Source organism: Drosophila miranda (assembly GCF_003369915.1).
Source record: "Drosophila miranda strain MSH22 chromosome Y unlocalized genomic scaffold, D.miranda_PacBio2.1 Contig_Y2_pilon, whole genome shotgun sequence".
Classification (NCBI taxonomy): domain Eukaryota; kingdom Metazoa; phylum Arthropoda; class Insecta; order Diptera; family Drosophilidae; genus Drosophila; species Drosophila miranda.
Window position 1 is genome coordinate 34,425,195 of NW_022881614.1, and position 14,543 is coordinate 34,439,737.

Below are 14,543 nucleotides of genomic sequence, written 5' to 3' on the forward strand. Positions count from 1 at the left end.
CGGGCTGCATTTTGTCAACGTTTGGCCATCGATCAGGCTAAAACAAGGCTCACACTCCACTTGCTGCAGTTTAAAGTCGCTTCGAGAAGGCGTCTTCCCCTTCAAGAGTGTGTCCCGTATCTATAAATGCTCGTACAAAGCCCTTGGCACGATTTATGTGGCTTTTAGTAATATGAGCAAATATATTACGTGACAGATCAGGACCAGGACGGATCTGCCGGGGATAGAACTAATTGAATTGCTGCCGCTGAAAACGAAACAAACTCGAAATTAATAGGCGCACATCAAAAGCGACCCAGCCGCAAAAAAGAAAGGGGGAAAATAGTAAAAAGAACGCCCACCAGCTGACATCGAAATTAAAGGCAGAAACCTATAAGGGCCAGGACATTAGGTGAGTGTGTGTGTGTGTGTTTTTTTTTTTTTTTTTTTTTTTTTTTTTTTTTTGTTGTTGTGTGACTACAGGAAAGCTTCATGCCGACTCAGCCGAAGCCGAAGTGAGGGACTCTAACCGCTCTAAAACCAACCACACCTATCCCGGATCCCGGCGGTACTGTCGCGAGATATTACTTCGCCGGGGGGAGATGCCCGTAGGGCTCTTCTCTTAATAATCTCCTTTATCCTTTATCTCCTTGCATTGCGTGCTTTTTCTTCGCGACGCAGTTTGGTAGCCATAGTTACGGCCATGAATCTAATCGAGGCCCAGTTTCCTTCCGACTCCAGCAGGCATTCTGCCAGGTTTGACACCGCTGGCATTCTTCCAAGCTTGTTGCTTAGATCCTCTCGTTCTTGCCGAAATCTTGGACATTCGAAGAAGCAGTGCTCTGCGTCTTCGATGACCCCTGCGCAGACCACGCAGAAGGGGTCGTCCTCGTGCTTAAACCTATGCAGGTAGGCTTTAAAGCAACCGTGTCCTGTCAGCAGTTGTGTCAGTTGATACTCCACTTGTCCATGGCTACGGTTCAGCCAACTCTTCAGGTCTGGGATTAGCCTATGGGTCCATCGCCCTTTGCTGCTGTTATCCCACGAATCTTGCCATTGCAGGATTGTACGCTGCCTTAAGGCACCTCTGGTGTCCTGGTCCGTAGTCCCCAGGGTTCGCTGTGCCCTGATTCCTGCGGCTTCTCTTGCCAGCAGATGGATGGGAATCATTCCTGCTACCACAAGTGCGGCGTCTTGGGATACCGTTCTGAATGCGCAACACACCCTCAGGGCACACAGCCTCTGGACTGCGTTGCATTCTCGGGCATATGTTTTATGCTTCATTGCATCAACCCATATTGGTGCAGCGTACATTAGCGTTGAGCCAACTACGCTCGCTAGTAGCTTTCGCCTTGGCTGTTTCGGGCCTCCGGTGTTGGCCATGATGCGGGATAGTGCCACTGCCGTCTTTCCTGCTTTGCTGCTTGCATACGCCATGTGATGCTTGAAGCTGAGTCTGTGGTCAATCATGACCCCCAGGTACTTCAGGCTTGGACTGGAGCTAATAGTGCAGTCTCCTACTCGGATCGTGGCCGTCTCCACTACTTTCCTGCTGCTTATGAGCACCGCCTCCGTTTTGTGGGTGGCTAATGAGAGATCCCTCCCTGATAGCCATGTTCTGGCTCTCTCTACCGCGTCGTTGCAGATTTCTTCCGCCGCTTCTTTCTGTTTTGCCACTACGACTATTTCTATGTCGTCGGCAAAGCCTATCACCGTGGCGCCCATTGGCATATCCATCTTGAGGATTCCATCATACATGATGTTCCACAGCAGCGGGCCGAGGACCGATCCTTGGGGAACTCCTCCAGTGATTTGGTGCTCACGTGTCCCTTTATCCGTCTCATATATGAGCACTCGGTCTCTTAGGTAGTCCGCGATGATATTCTGCAGATACGGCGGTATTTGAAAGTTTCTCAATTCTTCTAGTATGTGATCCCAATTGGCAGAGTTGAATGCATTTTGGACATCGAGTGTTGCCACTATGCAATACTCTTTGGTCCCGTACATCCATCGGGTGCCATCGATAGCTCGCTTTGCTATCTCACATACCTCGCCGATTGCGTCCACCGTGGACCTGCCTTTGCGAAACCCGTGCTGTCTCGGTGAGAGCTGACGCGTTACTGCCTTCTCCAGCCTGGTGTGGATTATGCGCTCGAGGATCTTACCCACTGTGTCGAGCATGCAGAGTGGTCTATAGAATGATGGCTCCTCGGTCGGCTTGTTCCCCTCGGGTAAGAGGACTAGCCGCTGTCGCTTCCATGGTCTGGGGAAGGTCCCTTCGGACATGCACGCATTGAATAAATCCACGTACATTTGTGGATTGGTCTCAATAGCCGTGCGGAGAACGGCATTTGGGACCCCATCAGGTCCTGGTGCTTTGCCGTTCTTGATCCGTTGTAGAGCTTCGAGGACTTCTGCTCCCGTGGTGGCTTCTATTTCAGGTGGCGGTATTCTATCCATCACCCTCTGGGCTGCCACTTTCTCTGGAAATAGGGTTTCTACTATGTTAACCAGCAGATCTGCACACATTGGCGGCGGGGGACTGATCACTCGCAGTCTCTTCATTACCAGCCTGTATGCGTAGCCCCAAGGGTTCGCATCTGCGTCATCGCAGAGCTTTTCGAAGCATTTGCGCTTGGCATCCTTGATCTGCCTCTTCAAGCAGCGTCTGCTTTCCTTATATTCTCCTTTGAGCCTCTCGAATTCCGGGGAACCTCTCGAACGCTGGTATAGTCGTCTTTTCCGCTGGCACTCCTGCCTGGCGCTACCTATTGCAGCGTTCCACCAATACGTTGGCCTGCGGTTTTTCAGGCTTCTTCTTTTCCTTAGCATGGAGGCATCACATGCTTCCAGCGTATGTATAGCCAGTTGGCTTGCTCTCTCGTCAGCCGTACCGTTGGTCTCGTAGTCCTCAAACATGGCCCGGACCATATCCGGCTCTAGCGTTTCGGTCTTATAACCGATCTGCTTACCAATGAACGGGTTAGGTGCGCCCGTTTCCTGGATTTCACATATGAGGGCTTGGTGGTCACTCCCGGTGTATAAGCCACTAACTTCCCACGTTGTCCTGCGGCTGAGGCTGCTGCTCACGAACGTAAGGTCTATTATAGACCCCGTTCCAGCTCTGCCGAACGTCTGCTGTGTGCCTGTGTTCAGCAGTACGGCATCCAACGTCGCAAAGCATTCTAAGAGCGCCTGTCCCCTTGGGTTCGTTCTCGGGCATCCCCACTCCGTCGCCCAAGCGTTGAAATCGCCGGCTATGAGCGTAGGGTGTTTCTCCCGCGCATCTTCCGCAATCCTTTCCAGTGCCTGCGTCGCCTGCTGTAGGCTGAGGCTCGGGGGCAGGTAGCAGCTATATATGTGCACTCCATTTATCCGGGCTCTGGCGAATCCGTCTCCGACGTATGTTTGCAGTAGTTGCTGTGTGGGACTCGCACAGCTCCATATCGCTGCCTTCTTGCTCGAGTCAGCAATCCACTCTCCCGAGTTGCGATTCCGGTATTGCTCGCTTATGACTGCTACATCAATACGGTGCTCCCTTATGGTCTGGTCCAGCAGCTGCTGTGCCATCTCGCAGTGGTTGAGGTTTAGTTGGATGATTTTCATCTATCCTTCATTTGCTGCATCGCCTTTTGGTACTGCGGGCACCTCGAACTCGTCGTTTGGTGCTTCGGGTCCTTCACCCGGGGGCGCTTGCAAAGAATTCAACTTGGTTCGTCTTTGCAATCTTTGGCCTGGTGGTCGGCTCCTGCGCAATTGTAGCAGCACTTCGTGAAGTCTTGGCTGCTCTTACAATTAGGTGCGATGTGGCCAAATTCCATGCACTTGTAGCATCTTCGGGGAGTTGACTTGGGTCGTATTCTGCAATACCCCCACCCCAGGCGAATTCTTCCTTTCTCCAGGAGGGGCTTTGCTATAGCCGGTGGAACTTTCAGAGTCAGGGTCTGCGTGCTCCTATAGGCTGGTCTGATGGAGATGGCTGCGGCCTCGCAGATTTCCACCCCTGCCTGCGCTTTGAGTTCCGCTAGGACTTCCTCTTGGGTGGACACTTCGTCTATGTCCCTTACCTCCAAGATGACAGTTTCGGTAAGACTCCTTACTTCAACCGTGCTTCCTAGCGCTTCCTTGACTGCTGCCTGCAGCCCTGGGGTTCTCGGGTCCGCCGATTTTTCCAGCATCAGCAACAGCTCTCCTTTTGCCGTGCGTCGCACCCCTTGCACCGATTGCCCTAGCTTTTTAAGACTTGGCTCTGTCTTGACCTTCCTTAGAATGTCTGCATATGAGACAGTGCTGGTGGCGGCGATGACTATTGCATCGCTGCGTGGCGGTCTTGGTCGTTGCTGCTGCTTTGGCTTTGGCCTTTGCCTAGCTACGACCTTCACCCACCCCACCTCTCGATCCTTTGGGGCGTCCTCCGGTCCCTTGCGAGCTACGGCGTCCCTCATTTGGCCTTCCTGCGGCCGGGGACGGGTGGGTGGTGTTCCTGGGCTCTGGCCGTGCCCTCTTTCCCGCCCTCTCCGTCACTGCCGGCTGTGTAACCTTGGCTACAGCCTGCTCCGCAGAGATCGCCTGCCAGCACGATTCCAACTCTCGCTGCAGATATTCGATCTCATCCACCAGATCCCTCATTGGGTTCGTGATGGACCTCTTTGGGAGCACCATCAGCTTCCTCAACTCTCTGGCCTTTTGGCCCAAACTCGCCAAATGCGCCATGGCCCTCTCCTTCTGGTCTGCTTGCTCCTCTTGGGGGCGCTGCTGCGTTGGAGGAGAGGATCTTGCGCGCTCCTCCACTGCTTCCGCCAGCTGGTTTGGCGATCGCGCCAGAGCATTTTTCCGGCGAAAGGGATTCTCCTCATCCCAGGCGAATGAGCTTGTCAGTGGAGTGCTGCAAGCCGCAGCTTGTTCCCGCTGATCGCTCATCTCCGATCTGGCAACTCCGGTTGCTGTGGCCGCGCCCTCTATTGGCCAGACGCTGTCGTTTTCCAGCACTTAGCTCCGTGCCTTTAGTCAGCTGTTCTTTCGTCGTTATCCAACACCACTTGCGGTGTGCTTGGCCAATTTTGCCCAAAAACAAAAAGAAGGCAGCAACCAACAAGTGGCGCCAAGAATCACAGCGAAGAAGAATAGGAAAACAGGCACTTACCTGCTGTTCCTTCCCCCCCCCCCCCCCCCCCCCCCCCCCCCCTTCGGCCTAGGGCTCGACGGCGTCCCACTGGGATTTCGGCCAGTACTATTGGCCAGGTGGCCGCTTCTCTGCTTGCGGACTTGCGTTCCGCGCAGGTAAGTAACGCAGCACTACTATGGCTCGCGCTAACTACTCTTTGCCTCTTTTCCAGGCTAACTTCCGACGTTTTCCACTGAATTATACGGAACGATTTAAAAACACGACCGCACTCACTAGAACACACTCTGTGTGTGTGGGTGTGTGTGTGTTTTTTTTTTTTTTTTTCCCATGGATACGCCACGGCGGGTGAGAATCTCTAAGAGACGCGACCGGCCCGTACCAGTCAACGAACTGGACTACCCCTTCGGGGCTTCCCAGCTAAACTCACCACCACGCACAGCTGCACACCTCATTCCCCGCGGGATCACCGCAAAGTATTACTTCGCGGGATGGGTTGCCTACGTTAGGCACTCTCCTCTACGCGTCGCTCCCTTTCGCATCTTCTCAGATCGCTCTGGATGGCTATTAGGGTGTTGCTAACGCGCTGCCAGTTCTCGTCGGACTCCGTCATGAACGCCATTAGCTCCTCTGGTCGTGGGAAATACTCTGCACTTGAGCGGTACCTCGTGCAGTGGTAGATCACATGCTCCGGATCCTTGCTCTCATTCGAACACTCAGGACACTCGGGAGTATCCTCGTGTTTGAACCTATGTAGATACTTCCTGTATCCTCCGTGACCCGTCAGGAATTGGGTGAGGTGGTAGTTCATCTCTCCGCTTCTCCGCCCTATCCATGACTCAATGTCCGGGATTAGTCTATGGGTCCACCGTCCATTTGTGGCCGTGTCCCATCTTGCCTGCCATTTTTCTATCGACGCCCGCCTTTCCGACGCACGGATGGTCTCTAGCGATGCATTAGTTCGCATCCCTGCGCGCGCTTCATATACATGCGTCATCTCGAGCGCTAGTATATCCACCGGTATCATGGCCGCGAGGACCAGGGCTGCGTTATCCGACACCGTCCTATATCCAGACACTACTCGAAGAGCGCAGAGCCGATATGGCACTGACATCTTTCTTCTTAGACTCATGTTGCCGGATAGGGTTGAAGACCACACCGGCGCAGCGTACAGTAGGATCGAGGCCACTACTCTCGCCAGGAGTATGCGACGACCTGCCTTGGGTCCACCAATATTGGGGAGCATCCTTGCGAGTGCTGCCTGCATCCGGGAGGCTTTTTGACTCACGTACTCGATGTGGGCCCGGTAGTTCAATCGGTTATCCAGCATCACGCCTAGGTACCGGATTGACTCCTGCGACTTAATAGTCGCATTACCCACGCGAAACGTCGCGTACTCCACCTTCTTCCGACTCGTGATGAGTACAGCCTCCGTTTTGTGGCCAGCCAGGTCCAATCCCGCGTTTTCCATCCAGTTGGATACGATCCGGATTGCCTCGTTGGCCGTTGCCTCGACATCTCGGAGCTCTTTGGCTACCACGACCAGGGCGAGATCGTCGGCGAAACCGACAAGCGTGCATCCCTGCGGGAGCTGGAGTCTCAGGACGTCGTCGTACATTATGTTCCACAGTAGAGGTCCTAAGACTGATCCCTGTGGAACTCCGGCTGTCACCCTGTAGAGCTTTGGTCCCTCCTCCGTCTCGTACCTCAGTACCCTACCCGACAGGTAGCTGGCTATTATCCGAAGCAGGTAGGTGGGAACTCCAATTCTCCCGAGCGCCTCGTTTATCCGAGACCAGTTCGCTGAGTTAAACGCGTTACGGATATCCAGGGTCACCACCGCGCAGTACTCCTTTGTGCCAAATCTCCATCTTATTCCCTCGATCGCTCTGGATGCAATGTCGGTGACTGCCTTGATGGCGTCGACCGTTGATTTGGCCTTCCGGAATCCGTACTGGGACTCCGATAAGGCCTCCTTCTCCTGGATCACAACTTGCAGTCGGTTGTAGACGATTCTCTCCAGGGTTTTGCCGACCGTATCCAGCAAACATATTGGGCGGTATCCTGATGGTTCCTCCGGGGACTTATTTCCTTTGGGTAGAAGTATTAGCCGCTGCACTTTCCACTGCTCTGGAAACACTCCTTCCCGTAGGCATTTGTTGAACGTGTCAACAAATACTTCTGGTCTGGCGGTTGCTCCAAGCTTCAATGCCTTGTTTGGGATACCGTCCGGTCCTGGTGCCTTTTTATCCCCAATTCTCCTGGTAGCCGCTATCACCTCCTCAACAGAAATTTGTTGCCACAGCTCGGAGTCTTGGCTCGAGACGCTTTCCTCCCTATACGGGTGCTGTGGGAATAGGGCCTCCACGATGCTACGAAGCAGGATCGGGCAGGTCACTTCCGGTGTTGACTGGCTCCTTATCCTCTTGGTGACGACCTTATATGCCGTCCCCAAGGGTTGACGTCCGCCTCCTCGCATATCTGCCTGAAGCAGGCTGACTTGCTCTTCTTTATGGCACGTTTAAGGGCTCTTTTCGCTGATCGGAGTTCCTCTCCCCTGGTTTCGAACTCAGGCCGACCTCGCGCTCTCTGGTAGCACCGTCTTGCTCGTAGGCAGGCTTTCCTTAGCTGGTTAACCTCCGCATTCCACCAGTAGCAGGGCGCTCCTCTTTTGCAAGGCTTCCTTCTTGGCATTGCCACATCACATACCTCCTCCATGAGCTTCGCCAGTTTCTGAGCCAGGCCCTCTGCCGTTTCTCGCGCAGGGCTCCAGCTGGCGTTGCGCAGATATTCCGTGAAGGTTTCTACATCCAGGTGGTCGCCCTTCCATTTAGGTCCGGTAATTTTGGCTAGCTGTCTTTTCGTTGCTGCTCCGCATTCGAAGTGGATCGCCTGGTGGTCGCTGAACGTAAACTCCTCGCTTACTCTCCACGTAGCTCCCCTATGGAGTGAGACGCTCATGAAGGTTAGGTCGATAATGGACCCTCGGCCCGCCTTGAAGTAGGTTAGCTTCCTGCCATCGTTTGCGAGTATTACGTCCAAGGACGCAAATTCCTCGAGCAGACACGTGCCTCTGGCGTTGGTTTCCTTACTGCCCCACTCTACGGACCACGCATTAAAGTCTCCCGCTATTACAACGGGGGCTCTTCCGCGCGCGTCTTCCGCTATATGCGCTAGCATACTTTGGAAGCGCGCTAGGTCCCAGCTCGGCGGGGCATAGCAGCTATAGAAGGTTACCTCTCTAAGCCTCGCTCTAACAAATCCTTCGTTGGCTGCGCATATCTCCTGGGGTTGGATTTGTACGGCCCAGATGGCCGCCTTGCCGCAACTGCTGCTGGTCCAACCGCTTCCTGGTATCGCCCTGAATGGCTCGCAGATGAGCACGACTTCGGTCTTCCTCTCCCTGACTGCTTGTCTCAGGAGAGACTGAGCAGCTTCGCAATGGTTTAAGTTCAGCTGAGTACACCTCATGCTGATCTTTTAGTCAGGGCGTTCCTAAACTGGGGGCATCTACCGCTGCCGGCCACGTGCTTCCAGTCTGCGCTCGTTCCCTTGCAGAGCATGCACTGTGGTTCCAGGCTACAGTCCTTTGCCAGGTGGTTCTCCTTTCCACATCTTCTACACAGCTTGGACCTATCTACTTTGCTACTGCACTGTCGTGCCATATGCCCAAACTCGAGACATCTGAAGCATTTGGTGACGCTGATTCGCTCACGCAGTCTGCATCTTACCCAGCCTACTTTTAGGACTCCAATTTTCAGAGCTTTTTGAGCGCTCTCCGCTGGCAGCCTGATTGTGGCCGTCTGGGTTCCGCCGTATGCCTTTCTCAGCTGGATGTCATCCGCAGACAGCTCCGCCAATTCCACCTGGCTTCTCAGAGCCTCGCATATATCCTCCGTGGTGGTTATTTCGTCCAGGTCCTTGCACTCTACGGTCACCCGGTGCGACAGGCTACGGACTTCTGCGTGCTCCTTCAGCGTATTGGCTACCAGGCTTTTAAACATCTCCGTCTCCTCTCCCGACTTGTTGAGCTGTAGAAGTAGCTCTCCTTTTTGGGTCCTCCTGATCCTGGCGACCGCATCACCGAGTCCACGCAGGGTTTCGTCCGTCCTAACCTTGCGCAGTATCTCTGCATAGGTCTTTTCACCTTTGGTGGCAATGACGATGGCGTCTGGTCGCGTCTTGTCCGCGAGCGCTCCAGTCGTCTTTTGCGGCCTCTTCCTTCTGCGCCGGTTGGTCACCGTCAGAAATGGGGTCTCCTCCGGCTCCTTTCTCTCCCTTTCAGCGTGGGCGTTCTTTTCAACTGCTACTCCTGGTGTGGTCTGGACCTCGACCGCTGCCTTGGTCCTCTTTGTCCGGGGTGTTGGTGCACCTGCAGCTTGTTTCCTCTTAGGCTCCGGGAGAGGTCTGAAAATCGGTGACGTCTGAGAGGACTGGTGGGTCCTGATCACCGCCTTAGCTCCTTCGTCGTGCAGCTGGATAGCAACCAGCTCATACAGCACCCTTATGCTCTCGATCGAGTCCCGCATGGGTTGGTGTATGGATCGCCTCTTGCCATCCTCGAGCATCTCCACTAGCTGCGTGATCTCTCGTCCTAGATCGCGCAGCGCTGTGCTGCCCTGAGCTTTTTGGTGCTGCTCCGGGCCAGGGAGGGCCGGCAGCGGGGCGTCGGTCCGCTCACCAGTTGGCGTTCTCGCCATTTTTTTGCTTTTATTGAAGCCTTCTGAGTCGTTCGTCGTTATGGGTGTAATACTTTTGCTCATTTTGTTGGGTCCCAACTCGTAAGCCGTTGTCCTTGTCTGTTGTACAGTCGCGTTATGATCCCATGGTTGTCTATGCAAGCAGGGAGGCCATGCGAGGGTTGACTCCCGCCCTTATGGGGTCGGGAGTTCAGAGCCGGATCCGCGCTAGTCAGGAGTGACTCAACTGAGCCTGTACGTCCAATTTAATGGCTACGGAACAAGAAGCGTGCTTAGAGATTTGCCAATTTTTCACGGGACGGGGGCAGACGCAGCATTAACCTAGCAGCCATTTCGGCGGGGTTTCATTCCGCGTACTAAAGTGCTAGAATGCTGGCTTCCGTCAGCCCTGGGGTCATCAATCCAAAAAAAAGGGGGGTCCAGGTCCTATCCTAAGACTTTACTGGTCTCCGTCTTAGTCGCCTTCTCGTATTAGCTAGGTGTTTCACAAGTGTGTTAGACCTATCCGGGGGATACCTGGCTTGTGCCGGCGGTTACGAGTTGCTTTAGTGCTCTTTAGAGGGAGCAGAACATCCCCGTGTCTTCTTAGTCGCCTCATACGACAAGCTGTGACATGCTGTGGTGGTATTCTACTGCCCGCTCACCACACGGGTGTGGGTGTGTGTGTGTGTGTGTGTGTGTGTGTGTGTGTGTGTGTTTTTTTTTTTTCCCATGGATACGCCACGGCGGGTGAGAATCTCTAAGAGACGCGACCGGCCCGTACCAGTCAACGAACTGGACTACCCCTTCGGGGCTTCCCAGCTAAACTCACCACCACGCACAGCTGCACACCTCATTCCCCGCGGATCACCGCAAAGTATTACTTCGCGGGGATGGGTTGCCTACGTTAGGCACTCTCCTCTACGCGTCGCTCCCTTTCGCATCTTCTCAGATCGCTCTGGATGGCTATTAGGGTGTTGCTAACGCGCTGCCAGTTCTCGTCGGACTCCGTCATGAACGCCATTAGCTCCTCTGGTCGTGGGAAATACTCTGCTCTTGAGCGGTACCTCGTGCAGTGGTAGATCACATGCTCCGGATCCTCGCTCTCATTCGAACACTCAGGACACTCGGGAGTATCCTCGTGTTTGAACCTATGTAGATACTTCCTGTATCCTCCGTGACCCGTCAGGAATTGGGTGAGGTGGTAGTTCATCTCTCCGCTTCTCCGCCCTATCCATGACTCAATGTCCGGGATTAGTCTATGGGTCCACCGTCCATTTGTGGCCGTGTCCCATCTTGCCTGCCATTTTTCTATCGACGCCCGCCTTTCCGACGCACGGATGGTCTCTAGCGATGCATTAGTTCGCATCCCTGCGCGCGCTTCATATACATGCGTCATCTCGAGCGCTAGTATATCCACAGGTATCATGGCCGCGAGGACCAGGGCTGCGTTATCCGACACCGTCCTATATCCAGACACTACTCGAAGAGCGCAGAGCCGATATGGCGCTGACATCTTTCTTCTTAGACTCATGTTGCCGGATAGGGTTGAAGACCACACCGGCGCAGCGTACAGTAGGATCGAGGCCACTACTCTCGCCAGGAGTATGCGACGACCTGCCTTGGGTCCACCAATATTGGGGAGCATCCTTGCGAGTGCTGCCTGCATCCGGGAGGCTTTTTGACTCACGTACTCGATGTGGGCCCGGTAGTTCAATCGGTTATCCAGCATCACGCCTAGGTACCGGATTGACTCCTGCGACTTAATAGTCGCATTACCCACGCGAAACGTCGCGTACTCCACCTTCTTCCGACTCGTGATGAGTACAGCCTCCGTTTTGTGGCCAGCCAGGTCCAATCCCGCGTTTTCCATCCAGTTGGATACGATCCGGATTGCCTCGTTGGCCGTCGCCTCGACATCTCGGAGCTCTTTGGCTACCACGACCAGGGCGAGATCGTCAGCGAAACCGACAAGCGTGCATCCCTGCGGGAGCTGGAGTCTCAGGACGTCGTCGTACATTATGTTCCACAGTAGAGGTCCTAAGACTGATCCCTGTGGAACTCCGGCTGTCCCCCTGTAGAGCTTTGGTCCCTCCTCCGTCTCGTACCTCAGTACCCTACCCGACAGGTAGCTGGCTATTATCCGAAGCAGGTAGGTGGGAACTCCAATTCTCCCGAGCGCCTCGTTTATCCGAGACCAGTTCGCTGAGTTAAACGCGTTACGGATATCCAGGGTCACCACCGCGCAGTACTCCTTTGTGCCAAATCTCCATCTTATTCCCTCGATCGCTCTGGATGCAATGTCGGTGACTGCCTTGATGGCGTCGACCGTTGATTTGGCCTTCCGGAATCCGTACTGGGACTCCGATAAGGCCTCCTTCTCCTGGATCACAACTTGCAGTCGGTTGTAGACGATTCTCTCCAGGGTTTTGCCGACCGTATCCAGCAAACATATTGGGCGGTATCCTGATGGTTCCTCCGGGGACTTATTTCCTTTGGGTAGAAGTATTAGCCGCTGCACTTTCCACTGCTCTGGAAACACTCCTTCCCGTAGGCATTTGTTGAACGTGTCAACAAATACTTCTGGTCTGGTGGTTGCTCCAAGCTTCAATGCCTTGTTTGGGATACCGTCCGGTCCTGGTGCCTTTTTATCCCCAATTCTCCTGGTAGCCGCTATCACCTCCTCAACAGAAATCTGTTGCCACAGCTCGGAGTCTTGGCTCGAGACGCTTTCCACCCTATACGGGTGCTGTGGGAATAGGGCCTCCACGATGCTACGAAGCAGGATCGGGCAGGTCACTTCCGGTGTTGACTGGCTCCTTATCCTCTTGGTGACGACCTTATATGCCGTCCCCCAAGGGTTGACGTCCGCCTCCTCGCATATCTGCCTGAAGCAGGCTGACTTGCTCTTCTTTATGGCACGTTTAAGGGCTCTTTTCGCTGATCGGAGTTCCTCTCCCCTGGTTTCGAACTCAGGCCGACCTCGCGCTCTCTGGTAGCACCGTCTTGCTCGTAGGCAGGCTTTCCTTAGCTGGTTAACCTCCGCATTCCACCAGTAGCAGGGCGCTCCTCTTTTGCAAGGCTTCCTTCTTGGCATTGCCACATCACATACCTCCTCCATGAGCTTCGCCAGTTTCTGAGCCAGGCCCTCTGCCGTTTCTCGCGCAGGGCTCCAGCTGGCGTTGCGCAGATATTCCGTGAAGGTTTCCACATCCAGGTGGTCGCCCTTCCATTTAGGTCCGGTAATTTTGGCTAGCTGTCTTTTCGTTGCTGCTCCGCATTCGAAGTGGATCGCCTGGTGGTCGCTGAACGTAAACTCCTCGCTTACTCTCCACGTAGCTCCCCTATGGAGTGAGACGCTCATGAAGGTTAGGTCGATAATGGACCCTCGACCCGCCTTGAAGTAGGTTAGCTTCCTGCCATCGTTTGCGGGTATTACGCCCAAGGACGCAAATTCCTCGAGCAGACACGTGCCTCTGGCGATGGTTTCCTTACTGCCCCACTCTACGGACCACGCATTAAAGTCTCCCGCTATTATCACGGGGGCTCTTCCGCGCGCGTCTTCCGCTATATGCGCTAGCATACTTTGGAAGCGCGCTAGGTCCCAGCTCGGCGGGGCATTGCAGCTATAGAAGGTTACCTCTTTAAGCCTCGCTCTAACAAATCCTTCGTTGGCTGCGGGTCCACCGTCCATTTGTGGCCGTGTCCCATCTTGTCCCTTGTGTGTGTGTGTGTGTGTGTGTGTGTGTGTGTGTGTGTGTGTTTTTTTTTTTTTTTTTTTCCATGTATACGCCACGGCGGGTGAGAATCTCTAAGAGACGCGACCGGCCCGTACCAGTCAACGAACTGGACTACCCCTTCGGGGCTTCCCAGCTAAACTCACCACCACGCACAGCTGCACACCTCATTCCCCGCGGGATCACCGCAAAGTATTACTTCGCGGGGATGGGTTGCCTACGTTAGGCACTCTCCTCTACGCGTCGCTCCCTTTCGCATCTTCTCAGATCGCTCTGGATGGCTATTAGGGTGTTGCTAACGCGCTGCCAGTTCTCGTCGGACTCCGTCATGAACGCCATTAGCTCCTCTGGTCGTGGGAAATACTCTGCACTTGAGCGGTACCTCGTGCAGTGGTAGATCACATGCTCCGGATCCTCGCTCTCATTCGAACACTCAGGACACTCGGGAGTATCCTCGTGTTTGAACCTATGTAGATACTTCCTGTATCCTCCGTGACCCGTCAGGAATTGGGTGAGGTGGTAGTTCATCTCTCCGCTTCCCCGCCCTATCCATGACTCAATGTCCGGGATTAGTCTTTGGGTCCACCGTCCATTTGTGGCCGTGTCCCATCTTGCCTGCCATTTTTCTATCGACGCCCGCCTTTCCGACGCACGGATGGTCTCTAGCGATGCATTAGTTCGCATCCCTGCGCGCGCTTCATATACATGCGTCATCTCGAGCGCTAGTATATCCACCGGTATCATGGCCGCGAGGACCAGGGCTGCGTTATCCGACACCGTCCTATATCCAGACACTACTCGAAGAGCGCAGAGCCGATATGGCACTGACATCTTTCTTCTTAGACTCATGTTGCCGGATAGGGTTGAAGACCACACCGGCGCAGCGTACAGTAGGATCGAGGCCACTACTCTCGCCAGGAGTATGCGACGACCTGCCTTGGGTCCACCAATATTGGGGAGCATCCTTGCGAGTGCTGCCTGCATCCGGGAGGCTTTTTGACTCACGTACTCGATGTGGGCCCGGTA

At 54.4% G+C, this 14,543-nt stretch overlaps 1 protein-coding gene across 12 annotated transcripts in view; it reads right to left on the bottom strand.

The window, feature by feature from the left end:
• The window catches only part of LOC108158726, a 126,129-nt gene that overhangs the window by 57,898 nt on the left and 53,688 nt on the right, over nt 1–14,543 (bottom strand). The window lies entirely within an intron of this gene.